Raw genomic sequence first — 12,119 nt, 5'->3', positions numbered from 1 at the left:
GGTGTTTCTATTTTCCTCCTTTTTTTTTTTTTGGGGGTGGGGGGGGGGAAGGGGAGGGTGTTTTCATTTAATTGAGGTGGGGCATAGACTCTGTATGTTATTGCTGATCGTGATAAATTTTTTGTTCTGTTATCCATTAAAAAATGTAAATGTCATCTGCCAGCTCAGGTCATTCTACCAATTTTAATAGGAGCAGAAACATTAGATTTTCAATTCTCAATGTTGAACTGCCACTTTATTCATACTGGAAGAGGAAGCAAGGCTACATGATCAGGAAGAGCGGGTGCAACTAAAGAGGAACTTAAGAGAAAGGGATGCAGCAGCTACACGGAAGGTACATAGTGGAAACTGTTGGTGTATTGGACACAATATTGAAAGGCAATTATCAATACGTGAATTCTCTTCATAGTGTGATGGTTGTTGCCTCTTAGCAATTCAAATTCACTGGAGTAATCCTTTTGTCAAATTTGTTTCAAGTATGAAAACCAGATTCATCATTGGTTTTAAAAATTATTAGAGTATTTTTGGCAGTTTGAGGTTGTTGGTACTGTTTTGGATTGGAAGACCCTTCTACTTTGAGGAAAACAGATAACACCCATTCTATCTGTGTGCTGGAGCGATGTTGTGGAAGTTCAGACCAGTAACATGACGTGCAAATCTTGAGTTGCTTGTTGTCCTGTGCCCCTATCTACTTTTATTACACTATGCACTGAATTGGTCCCAAAGTTGTACAATCTTCTGATTTCATAAATGGTCTGTTTAAGATATGCCATAAATAATCTATGTTTTTGGCCCTGTTCTGGGAGCCCATCAGAATGTATGGAATTCACATGCTTTTCTAAGTGATTGGTCTGACAAAATTGTCCACGGATGAATTTTTTAAAACGAAATTTCCTGTTTCTTTTACAACTGAAGTGTTGTTCTACTCCATCCTTTTTCTTACAAAGGTGCAAGGCTTCTTTTTTTCCTCAGTACTTCATCCCCTTCCAGTTGTCTTGACTCTTTTTTGTTTTCAAGGTGTTCTTTCCGGCCTTCAGGGAACTCGGCATCTCCCTCCTAAACTCTGTTTTGTCCGTGTCTGTCCATCTTAAAGTGATATTGTAATTTGTATTCACAGTTGGCAGAGCCACCAAAATTATCTAGGAAGGAGGAAGGTATGAACTTTCAAAATGAGTCACACGTTGCCTTCAAATCCGTGATTATCTGATGCACAATTCACTACTGCAGAGGAGGCAATTCGAAGATCTAAAGCCTTGGAGGAAGATGATACTGCAACCCTGAGGTATTATCATGTTATTCTTTTGGTGCTGATTCAGAAGTAAAAATTGGTGGCTATTGCAGACATGCACAAACATCTAAAAAACTAAGTAGACTTGATTGTGGCCTGTGTGTGTGTGTGTGTGTGTGTGTGAGGGGTAAGTTTGACCCTGAAAAATGGAGAATTATTCAGTTTGTTAGTCTGAGTTCATGAAGAACTTGGTATGCAATCAAAATTTACAGAGCAAAGAAATCTGCTCAGGAAAGCTTTTGTTATTTTTTAGAGGGATTTCCCTTCTGCTTGATGTAGTTCTTCTTGTTGTATTGAATAACTTTGTTGGGGTAGTTTTGTTTCAAGTCCTTATGTTGATTTAATTATTCAAATGCAGAAAAGTCTCAAGACAAGAATACTTGAAGAAAAGGAGCAAAAAAAGCTGGAGGAGATTAGGTGGGGTAAAAGAATAGTCCAAATGACATTTTCATTTTTTGTAAAACTTAATTGCTGTCTTTGTACCGTGGGATCAACCTTGTTTTAATGTGTTTTTAACCTATAAATTATTCTTAAATTGATCACATTGTTTTGCTGACATCTTACTCTGTATTCCAACTTTCAGAGATGAAATAGAAGATGAGCAGTACCTCTTTGAAGGTGTCAAACTAACAGATGCAGAATATCGTGAGCTAAGGTAATTAATTGATATAATTTGTAACCGCAATCTTTAAGAGGGTTTAAACTGACCATTGTGAGTATGACCTGGTATGTTGGAAGCCAAAGCCAATCACCCAGCCCTTCCAATGTTTCTGGTAAAGGGCAAATAGTTTTTCTTCCACTGTCTTGTTGCTGTGATGACTTGGCTCATTCTTTTACAGGGCAGGTTTAGGTTTTGGATGAATGATAAGCCTGGATGGCTTTTTAATATGCAGGTATAAGAAAGAAATTCTTGAGCTTGTGAAGAAACGGTCTGAAGATCTGGATAGTTACACTGAGGTATTCAACTTTTGTTGCTATTTTGCTTGTTATGAAATCTGACTCTCTTCTGTAAAAAAACTTGTGGATGATTCTTTGTCATTTACAATCATTCCAGGTTTCAAATAGGCAACTGTTCATTGATAATTAATTTTGTGATGCATGTTTGGTTTGCATGTGTTTGTAGTAGTTATTGATAATACTTATTCGTGAGAGTGATAATGCTGGTTGATTATGAAGATTTCAACAATTGTTGAGATAAGAAGCTCTCCGTTTCTGTTTCCCATTGACAGAGATCAGCTAAACAAGAATGATAAAATTTTAATTGGTTGGATCCAAAGATGATAAAGACATCAACCCTTTTGGTCCATTATGAGAAAATGTGTCGAGGGTTGGAATGAAAAAACATTTTATCATGCTGGAAGGGTGAAAATAAAAAAAATGCTTCCTCCAATGACAAAAGGAAAAGCAGAGATGATACTTAGTATGCCAATTTGCAATGAAAAATCAACTCCCCTATCATTTTCTTAATCAGCAACAAAGGAGTATAATCTGCTACGATGGAAAAAATTACATCCATGAAGTATGGATTTATTTCACCATTTCTTTATCGCACACTCCATATACAAGATAAAATCAGTTAAAAGAATGAGGACTTCCAGTCTGAACCTTAGGCCGAAGAGGCACAACAAGGGGAAAACCGAGAGAAAAGGGACTTGAAAAGTTAAAAAAACAATACATTCACCGCGGGTGACCCGCCCCACATGACTCCACAACTTCTCATACTCAAAACATGTCTCCACCTTCCTTCCCCTTTTAGCTTCGCCCGTATCACATCCCATCGATGCTCTTAGTACCGTCATAGCCCAAGTAACCGTGTTTGCCCTGTGTTATCTCTTCTCATCCTAAATAACCCGATACATGACTCTTCATCGTCTTTCCTTCCCGTTTGGTTTTTCCCGTCGTGTGCTGGTTCTGGGCCTTCTCCCCCCACATTTCCCTTGTCCCGGTGTCTTCTCTTCTCGGGTTTTTGGGTGGGCTTGCCCGGGTTTCTTGGGGTCTCGGCCCCTTTGTGTTGGGTTTGTTGGGCCTGTTTGGGCGACATCCGATGGGCCCTCCTCTTTGGCTCGGGTTGGCCAACCCTGCCGGTTGGTGCCGCCCCCCCCCTCCCGTTGTTTCTTCCCTTCGCGCGTTTGCCCTGCGCCCGGGTTTTCCCCGGCGCGGCTCTTCTTCGTTCGGGGGGTCCCGGCCCCGCGTTCGGTGGCTTGCCCCTCTCTTTGTCGCTTGGTTTTCCGTGTCTTTCCGCTCCGTTTGTCTCCACCCCGTGGTTGTCCGCGGTGGTTTCTTATCGCTCTCTCTCGCTCCATTCTGGCTCCGGGTTGCCCGTTTCGCCCATCTACGTCTCTTCCGATGTTGGTGCTCTCCGGTCGTGTTGCCGCGAAGGCTTGCTTCTATCCCATTCCTCCGCCGTTCTTCGCCGGAGTCGCTGTCTCTCCTTCCCGGTCGTGTGCTCGATCCTTGTTGGTCCGATGGGCTACTTACAGGTGGATACTCGAGAGGGGCTTGTGTTGATGCTCTTCTCCGCGGGTGTTCCCGGCTCCCGGCTGGCTCTCCTCTTCTCTTCTCACTGTCTCTTCTCTCTTCTTCCCCCTTTTTGCTTCGTTCCTGTTTTCTCATCCCATTCGTGCTCTTCGTCCGTTAGTGCTTTTCGTACCTGTGTATTGCTCTACCGTGTTTGCTCTTCTCTATCCTGTCCGATCTGGCTCTTCTCTGCTCGTTTCCTTCCCGTTTGGTTCTTTCCCGTCGTGTGCTTGTGTTCTGGGCCTCCCTGAGGATTTAATCAGTTCCAATTAAGTCTTTAGATCAGCAATTACAAGCTTTAAAAAGTCGTTTTGCCTTCTCTGCAAATAATCACCATCCCTGTTTCTTCCTTGTGAAGACTCTTCCTTTCCTCAGTAATTTTTTGAGTTAGAAGCACTTGAAAACAAAACCCTAATGGCTTCAGTTGTCAGAAAACAAGAGTTGGTTTCAGATGATCATGGGAACTCAAGCTTGGTGTTTGGTTGCTGCAAGAATGAAGGGCCAGGTTATTCAACTCCAATTGAAGCCATGTCTGGTCCAAAAGAAACTCTGATGTATGTGGCATGCATCTATTCAGGTAACCATCTCCTTAATTGTCTTGATTAACAAGCAATAGCCTAAGTAACATCTGTTGAGCAAAGCAAATTTCTTCCTGAATAGAGATTCATTTTGCAGGAGGCATCTGTAGTCTTCCATGTATCATTCCTAGATGACACAGTGAGATGGTCTTGCTGCCCATGACCAGTCAATACAACCTTAACTATCTTTTTTCAAAGGCTGAAATATGGTGGCAAGTCTTCAACGGCAGGATAACCCAGTTCTAGACTCAAACCAGTCTCCCAAAAAAAAAAAAAAAAAAAAATCGGAAAACATCATGACACATACTGTTAATTTCCATCAGTGGTTGTCATGATTTCTCTAATAGTATTTTTGGGCTCAAACTTGGTTTCAGATGCAGTCACGCAGACACACTAACCTAATCTTTCTCGTCTCAGCAAGAGACACTTTAATTAAGTCTGAAATAACCAGGCAGCAACAAAACAAAATATATTTTGCCAAGATAAAATTCTTCTATATCAGAGTTGATCCTTGACACAAGGTCAACAGTAAATTACTCCAGCAAATAAAGATCAGGCCCCGATTATAATAGATCTCCAAGAACAAAACAGAACCACCACTCAAACCAACTAGGTCTGAAACATGTCAGGACAGAGTCGAGACTCTTCCACAAATTTTTTTTTTTTAAAGATGATTTCTCAAAAAGGAAATCAAAGGGTGAAATACAGTGGCAATTCTTCAGCAGCAGGATATCCCAGTTCTAGACTCAAACCAGTCTCCCAAAAAAAAAAAAAAAAAACATCATAACACATACCCGTATAGCATAATATCTTTTTTCAGAAGCTGTAGACACTGGATTCTGTATTGCATTTAATCCTAAATCAGTCTCTCATCTTCTAAGTCTGAAATTACACCAAAAAAACCTGCAAAAGTTCTGCTCCAAAGAAGACCCTCAAACCAGCGTATGGAAGCTTCACCAGATTATTGCCCAAAAGAAATAAATCAGATTTTGGCGCAGGTATTTTGAAGGAATCTCAGACCCAAGGCTCTAGTACCATGTGAATCAAACAGAAAAATAGAGAAGAGAATGAAGAGAAAGACAGAGAAGATTGAGAGAAAACTCTCTCTCAATATGATTTAACTATCGGAGGAAGACTTCACTATATAAAAGAAGTTTGAATACAAAATAGGTAAGTAGATATCCCACGATTGAGTCTAATCCAGACTCCAAACTGCCGCTGGATTCTCTCCTACCTTATATTCCCTTATTACTCTTTTCACTCTCTAACAAGACTCAATGATGAGACTGCTTCTTTCATTAAATTTATATCTTAAATGAATTTCCTAAACCTATCTGATTTTTTTTTATTCAGGTTTACAGTTCTTGGAAAGAAATTAATTTCTCAACTCAGTGGTGCTATGAAAACTATATTCAGGTATATTCTAATGTGCTGTACGTTGATTCCCCCCCCCCCCCTTCATGATCTGATGGCACATCCAGAAACTTAGGTTAATTTTTTCATCACTAAATTCTAAGCTTTAGTTTGATTATTTGACTACTCAAGTTTTCAAGTCCATGGATGAACACTCAGACAAATTATGAGATTTATGCCTCATTGCATGTTTTTTTATCAAGATATTTGGAGCAACTATAGACTAATTCCCCCCGGTGAGATTTTCTTTCATCTAGAAGGATTCTTTTCTGCAAATGTTGAAAGTTTATTTCTGAGTTCTAAAACTTCATATTCCTTGTCAATGCTTTTCAATGCCAGGTCAGAAGTATGAAACGTGCTTGGGATATAAGAGATCAGTTTGGGAGGGTCTGTTGGAGAGGGTTGAGATTGAACTGATTTCCAACCCAAATGCCAAATGATTTAGAAAGCATAAAGAAGGCAATAACTTCAGGTTAATCGGTGGTCCTCTTCATTACTAGCACACGATGCTTTGATTCCATATCAATCAGTATTAATGTTGGTCATGTTTTCTTCTTAGGCTTTTTTCACCATTCTGCCAGGCTGCAAAAGAATGGACACTATCGCACCGTAAAAAATCCTCAGACTGTTCATTTACATCCAAGTTCTGGTCTTGCACAGGTAAACAATTTTTTGGCTGCTATTTTATTATGAGGCATTGAGTGGTTTTAAGAAGGATTGGACAGCAGATTTAATGCATAACCTTGTGGAAAAACTGAATAATTTCAATGCTTTCAGTTTTAATATATGGCTGAATATCTCTCAAGTCAAGTTATCATGCAGCTGATATGCACTCCTGCATTAAATCGAACAAATAACATATGGTAACTTAGTACAGGGCAGGCATAGGCAATAGAGGTGTTTCATGGACAAGGGAGCTTTGAGAGACAAAATGCTGCCACATCTTTTAGCATATATTTTACTGAAAAATATATGATTTTACTCATAGTCCTTGTGAGTTGTGACTACCTCATGTTTAAAGAACTTAATCCTTCAATCTCTTGAAAAGAAATTGGATTCTTCAATTTCGGAAGTAACTTTTGATATTTGGGCATATTTATCTGATGGAGAAGCATTATAACAGCGTCCTTATGAGCTTAGTTATGTGTTGTTTTCCTCCCAAATTCAAGAGAAGTTGAGCATGAGAAATCCATTTCTGAGCTTCTTTGGAAGGTTTTACTTTCACTTGAAATTACTAAATTTTTTTGCAGAACTGAAAATATTATTGACATTTTACATGTAAAATATGCTGAAGTTTCAGCAGAGGGTGAAATCCAAAAATTTTGAACCTTGGCTTTTTTTGATAATATCTTAGAGACCAAGTTGATTCTTGTAATTAATATTGGGGTAATTTTCACGGACCCCCGAGGTGGCATTCATTTAGCCAAAAAATTGAGACTTTGCACTACCTCCCCGTACTATGGTCATTTAGGACAATTATCCTTTATGACCAATTTGTCCTTATTATTATTATTTTTTTAATTTAAAATTTTAACATACTAATTAAATTAAACACTACCGAGAATCCATGGATTCTCACTAATCCAAGAGAGACAAAAAACAGAGTGGTTACCTTGGTAGTTGTCGTCGGCCCGTGTTCTCTTTTTTGGTTCTTGGGGTTGGATTAAACTGGTTGTGGGGCCTGCCTTTTGGGGAGGCTAAACTTCACCGCCTCTACCCCCTCGTTTCACCGCCGCGTGTTCTTTCCGTGAGATCCTTCTGTTGCTTTGTGTGTTCCTGGCGTCCTCTCTCCTTCGGCTTCCGTGTCTCTTCGCTTTGTTTTCTTTGGTGGCGTCGGTTGTTTCGTTGGGTGGCCTTCTGCTTGTGGCGCGGGTGGGCTGGTTTCTTCTTGTTTGTTCCTTACTTCGCGCGGTTCATCTTGCATGTTCGCCCCGAGTCCTTTCCTCTTTGTGGTTGTCCGGGTGCAGCCTCCTCGTTGTTATCCTCGCTGCTTGCTTGTTTTTGCCCCCGCGCCCGGCGTTCCTCCCGTTTGGCTGGGGCTGCTCCGCGTTTCCTGGCACCTTTGCGTCCTCTGCACTTGGTCTGCCGGGCGCTCCCGCGGCGTGCCGGTTAGGCTTTTGCGCGGTCATTTTTGGTTGCCTGGCTATAATTTTAGCGGTGTTGGGAGGGTGTTGTTTTTTGGAATAGGATATTGGTCATCGTGTATTTGTCCTTATATTGACTTATTCTATAGTACATGGGGGCGTGCGTCTCAATTTTTTGGACTAAATGACATAGCCACCTCGGTGGTCCGGTGTTCCCTTATTGAGTTGAGGTATAGAGGATCGTAGATTGGTGCTCATGGATGAACACTGTGGGGGGTGCCAGATGTAAAGAGTGGATTCTGTTTTGAATTTATTTGCTTTATCGAGTGGGTGTGTCATGAGGAGTCCCTTTACAAATCCATTGATAATTATGGTGGACTTTGTGTTGTAGTGCACCCACATTAATTAGAGATGGTTTGATTAAGGAATACAAGTTTTTCTTGGAGTTTTGGTGTCGATGTGCAGTGCACATCTGGGATTAGTATTGGATTATCTGATTTATTCTTTTACTCTTTTCTTCCTTCTTTACCCCAATAGATGGATCTTCTCTCTTTTTGCTCCCCCTTCCATCAATATTCAATTTTTCTCATAACAATGAGATTGCCTTATTCATCTTAGAGCTGATCACAGATTTGATCATTAGGCCTGCTCAGATCTGAGATACATATTGGGTTTTCATTTTGCATTAAATCACCATGACTGAATGGTAATTTTCAATTGATCAAGCTGTTGATCAAATATTATGAAACCTATTAGAAATTGCTATTAATTTTTAAGAAAAGCTAATTAATCTGTTTCTTGTAGGAGTTTCATATGGTTCTTGGTTTCCCAAGTGCCAATGTAATTACTAGAATTACCATGGAAAATTTTTTCTGGCTTCTTACTGGTGAATCAATCTTCAGTTCTCAATTCAACACAGCCTTATCCCAAATAAATGGGCTTGGCTACATGGATCCTTACCCTCCAATCAGTTCTATTCAAAACTATACTTGTAAGGCCTAAGCTGTCTTTTTCCTCACTTCCCTTAGAGCAACTTTATGTCTACACCTGATGCTTTTAGCTCCTCAATTTTAGTCTAATCACTCCTCGGTACTAGAGCATCTAAAGACCTCCATTGTATGTGGTCAGGCCATCTCAAACAACTTTCTTGCAGATTCTCATGCATCGGATACTTCCAAATCAGCTCCAATTTGTTAAATCCTTATTTTACCTTTAGTGCGTTGGTAAGGTTGTTCCATTGGGACAAGTGCCCTTGTGTTCGAGGCTTGGAACAGCTTCTTTGCAAAGCAGGGGTAATGCTGCATTATATGACCCTCTGCAGACCTTGCAGTGGCAGGAGTCTCATGCACTGTGTACAGCCTTATTTATTTAATTTATCCTCCTTAGTATTTTCCACACATCCATCTTAACATCGTCTCAGCTACATTGAGTTTATCCATATGTTGTTTTTGAGGTGCCCAGCATTCCACATCATAAATCATAGCCGGCTGTATGTCGTCTTACAAAATTTTCCCTTAGAAACAACACAACTCATTGGGTGTAAATTCATACTTACCCTCTGTATTTTAATTCTCTGTGTAACTTCATCTTCTATTTCTCATATATTTATTGATTGAGGGTAATACTAGCTTAGTCACTCTGCAGAATCTTGTCAATTTCCCTTCCGCATTATCCTCCTCAGCTAGATTTGCAGTCCATATCTTCTGTTTTTGTTTTACTTATCTTAATATATTCTATTCCAAGTTTGATAATTTGGTTCCAATTTGGTGTTAGTTTCTGCTTTAGTCTCATTCCTCAAATAGTATCGTCCACAAAAAGCATACTCCAAGGGACATGATCTTAAAATTTTCTGGTTAAATCATCTATTGTAAGAGCAAACAATCAAGGGATTAAAGGATCTATTATTAGTTAAACTTAGAAGGCCTTAGTGGATACTTGATATGACCTAGTTGTGATTGAAAATTCACCCCCTTTTTCGATTGTATGGAACCTGCCTGATTCATTCTCTCCAAACTTGTCATAAGTTTTTTTTGGGTCAATAAAGATTTTATGGATATTCTTCTTGCATCTTTAGATCTTTCTATGAGTCTATTAAATAACTTCCTTCTTGGCATAGAGACTGAATCGGTTATTTGACCAAAATAGTTTGTTGTCTCAGGGGAGATCCTCTCACAAATACCACAGAGATCCTTTCTGGATTGCGGCTGTTCCTTAGTTGTTCCATGGAGAATTCCTCCCTTAGTGGATCTCTGTTCTGTTGACTGAACCCTTTTCGGTCATTTAACCTGTTTCAGTAACTCACATAATTCTTTTTAGTGTCCTGATGATTTTATTGAATAATTATAAGAAACTTAAAAGTACGTATTACAATTTACAATTTACAATTATTGGTGATCTCTTTTCTTTAGCAACTTCTTCACACAGGTGGTAGCCATCTTATTTCTCTTCCTCTTGTCTTCTCAGGTGCTCCCTAGGTGGGTTGTATACCATGAGCTTTAACTCGCAACAAAGGAATTCATGAGACAGGTTCCCCCCGCCCTCTCTTGTTCTCTTTATTTTTCCTTTTTCTTCTTCTTGTTGTGTTGTTGGAAATCAGGTTTTTAGTTACTTGCTAATTTTCTAAGAAATGTGGAACATTATGAAAAAATGTGGGGTTGGGATGCAGGTTACTGAATTAAAACCTGAGTGGTTGGTGGAAATTGCACCCCACTATTACCAGCTGAAGGATGTGGAAGATCGTATGCTCTCTCTCTCTCTCTCTCTATCTATCTATCTCTCTCTCTCTCTCTCTCTCTCTCTCTCTCTCTCTCTCTCTCTCTCTCTCTCTCTCTCTCTCTCTCTCTCACACACACACACGCATAAGTTACCATTCCAATTTCCTATGAATTATAACAATATTATCATTTTACAGCTGCGTCGAAGAAAATGCCTCGTGGACAAGGGCGTGCAGATAAGGATTGACTACTAGAGTTCTTACAAAAGAAGATATTGAAGATGCCAACAGTCAAAGACTGTAAATACAATTTTGTATACTAATTTAAGGGAGTGGGTTTTAGTATGTAGTATGTATTACTAACTGGGGGAGGAAACGGGTGAAGATGGGTTTGGGTGTATTCAATTGTGTAAATTTCCCAATTTGGGGTTATTTGCTCTCTAACACTTGGAAGTGTGTCAACTGTATGAAATGCCTCAATTCATCAATGATTGAATATTACATTATACACTAAATTTCATTGTGATTTGATCGAAGAAAAGACTTCTCCTGATTGAGACAGGATCCATATGGAAAAAGTGAAGGTCAAAACTTGAAAAGTTGCTTAGGAGGGGTGATAGTGATCACAAGCTCCATAGGAGGGGTTTGTGAGTGACCGTGGGAGGGAAACTCGGCCTTTAAAATTTTGGTTACATTATGATTCTAGATTTGAATTGTGGGAACACACAGATCTGACAGGTTAAGCACACTGCAGTGTGTTTACGGTAGTATGAGCTTGCTGGCATTGATCAACAAGCCAACCCATGGGTCATTTGGGTTTTCCGATTGGAGAACTTCCAAACTGAGGAGAGACTGTTCATGAACTTGCACTTGGCATTGACCAATAAGCCTACCCATGAGTCAATTTGAGTTTTTTGGTTGGAAAATTGCCAAACTGAGATGACTTTTCTTTACAGTAAACATAAACAGTTGTGCTCTGTGGATGGCCCCTTTTAAGGCCAAAATTTCAACGCGGCTCAAAATTTTGCTCTAGACTCTTAGAAGCTGAATGAATCAAAGAAAACACATAGGAGACAGGAAGAGACCTCAGATGAAAATAATGACTGATCATCAATACCAGTTTGGAAGTTTGTCGTAGGCTGTCCCATAAGGACGGAGGAAACACGTCACAGGGGTGGAGTAACACATCGCAGAGATAGAGATAGCGTTACATCGTGAAGAAGAAGAGCATACTTCATTTGGTGTGGAGGTTAAAATTATGGGTTCCCTGGGTCTCATTGTAATAGGTATGTTTACGAATAGCATTACATCGTGAAGAAGAGGAGCATACTTTGTTTGGTGCGGAGGTTAAAACTATGGGTTCCTGGGTCTCATTGTAATAGGTTTGTTTAGAAATATATGCACTCCTATTTTTCCACCACGACGCGGCATATCGTGTCATTGCTCATCCCCTCATTTCTATTTTCCAACAATGATCCAAGCAGGTTCAAGTGCTTGAACAGCGTATCTGCCGAGGCAAGTATAGT

The 12,119-nt window shown here is 39.9% G+C and overlaps 1 long non-coding RNA gene across 2 annotated transcripts; it reads left to right on the top strand.

Annotated features, from left to right (window-relative positions):
- Positions 1-106: 106 nt before the first annotated feature.
- On the top strand, positions 107-11,389 carry LOC148999671 (uncharacterized). Of its 2 annotated transcripts, XR_016170872.1 has the most exons (13): positions 107-334; positions 1,118-1,154; positions 1,228-1,282; positions 1,647-1,705; positions 1,872-1,943; positions 2,182-2,245; positions 4,237-4,382; positions 5,737-5,799; positions 6,136-6,268; positions 6,356-6,456; positions 10,344-10,406; positions 10,546-10,618; positions 10,792-11,389. It is a non-coding gene; the product is annotated as an uncharacterized LOC148999671 (long non-coding RNA). The 2 variants fall into 2 exon arrangements; XR_016170871.1 differs by lacking the exon at positions 4,237-4,382 and having other exon boundaries at positions 1,118-1,282.
- The last annotated feature ends 730 nt before the right edge of the window (positions 11,390-12,119 follow it).

This window comes from Hakea prostrata, chromosome 11, assembly GCF_041222555.1.
Source record: "Hakea prostrata isolate BN-2017 chromosome 11, UWA_Hpros_2, whole genome shotgun sequence".
Lineage (NCBI taxonomy): Eukaryota > Viridiplantae > Streptophyta > Magnoliopsida > Proteales > Proteaceae > Hakea > Hakea prostrata.
This window is presented reverse-complemented; position numbering and strand designations above follow the sequence as displayed.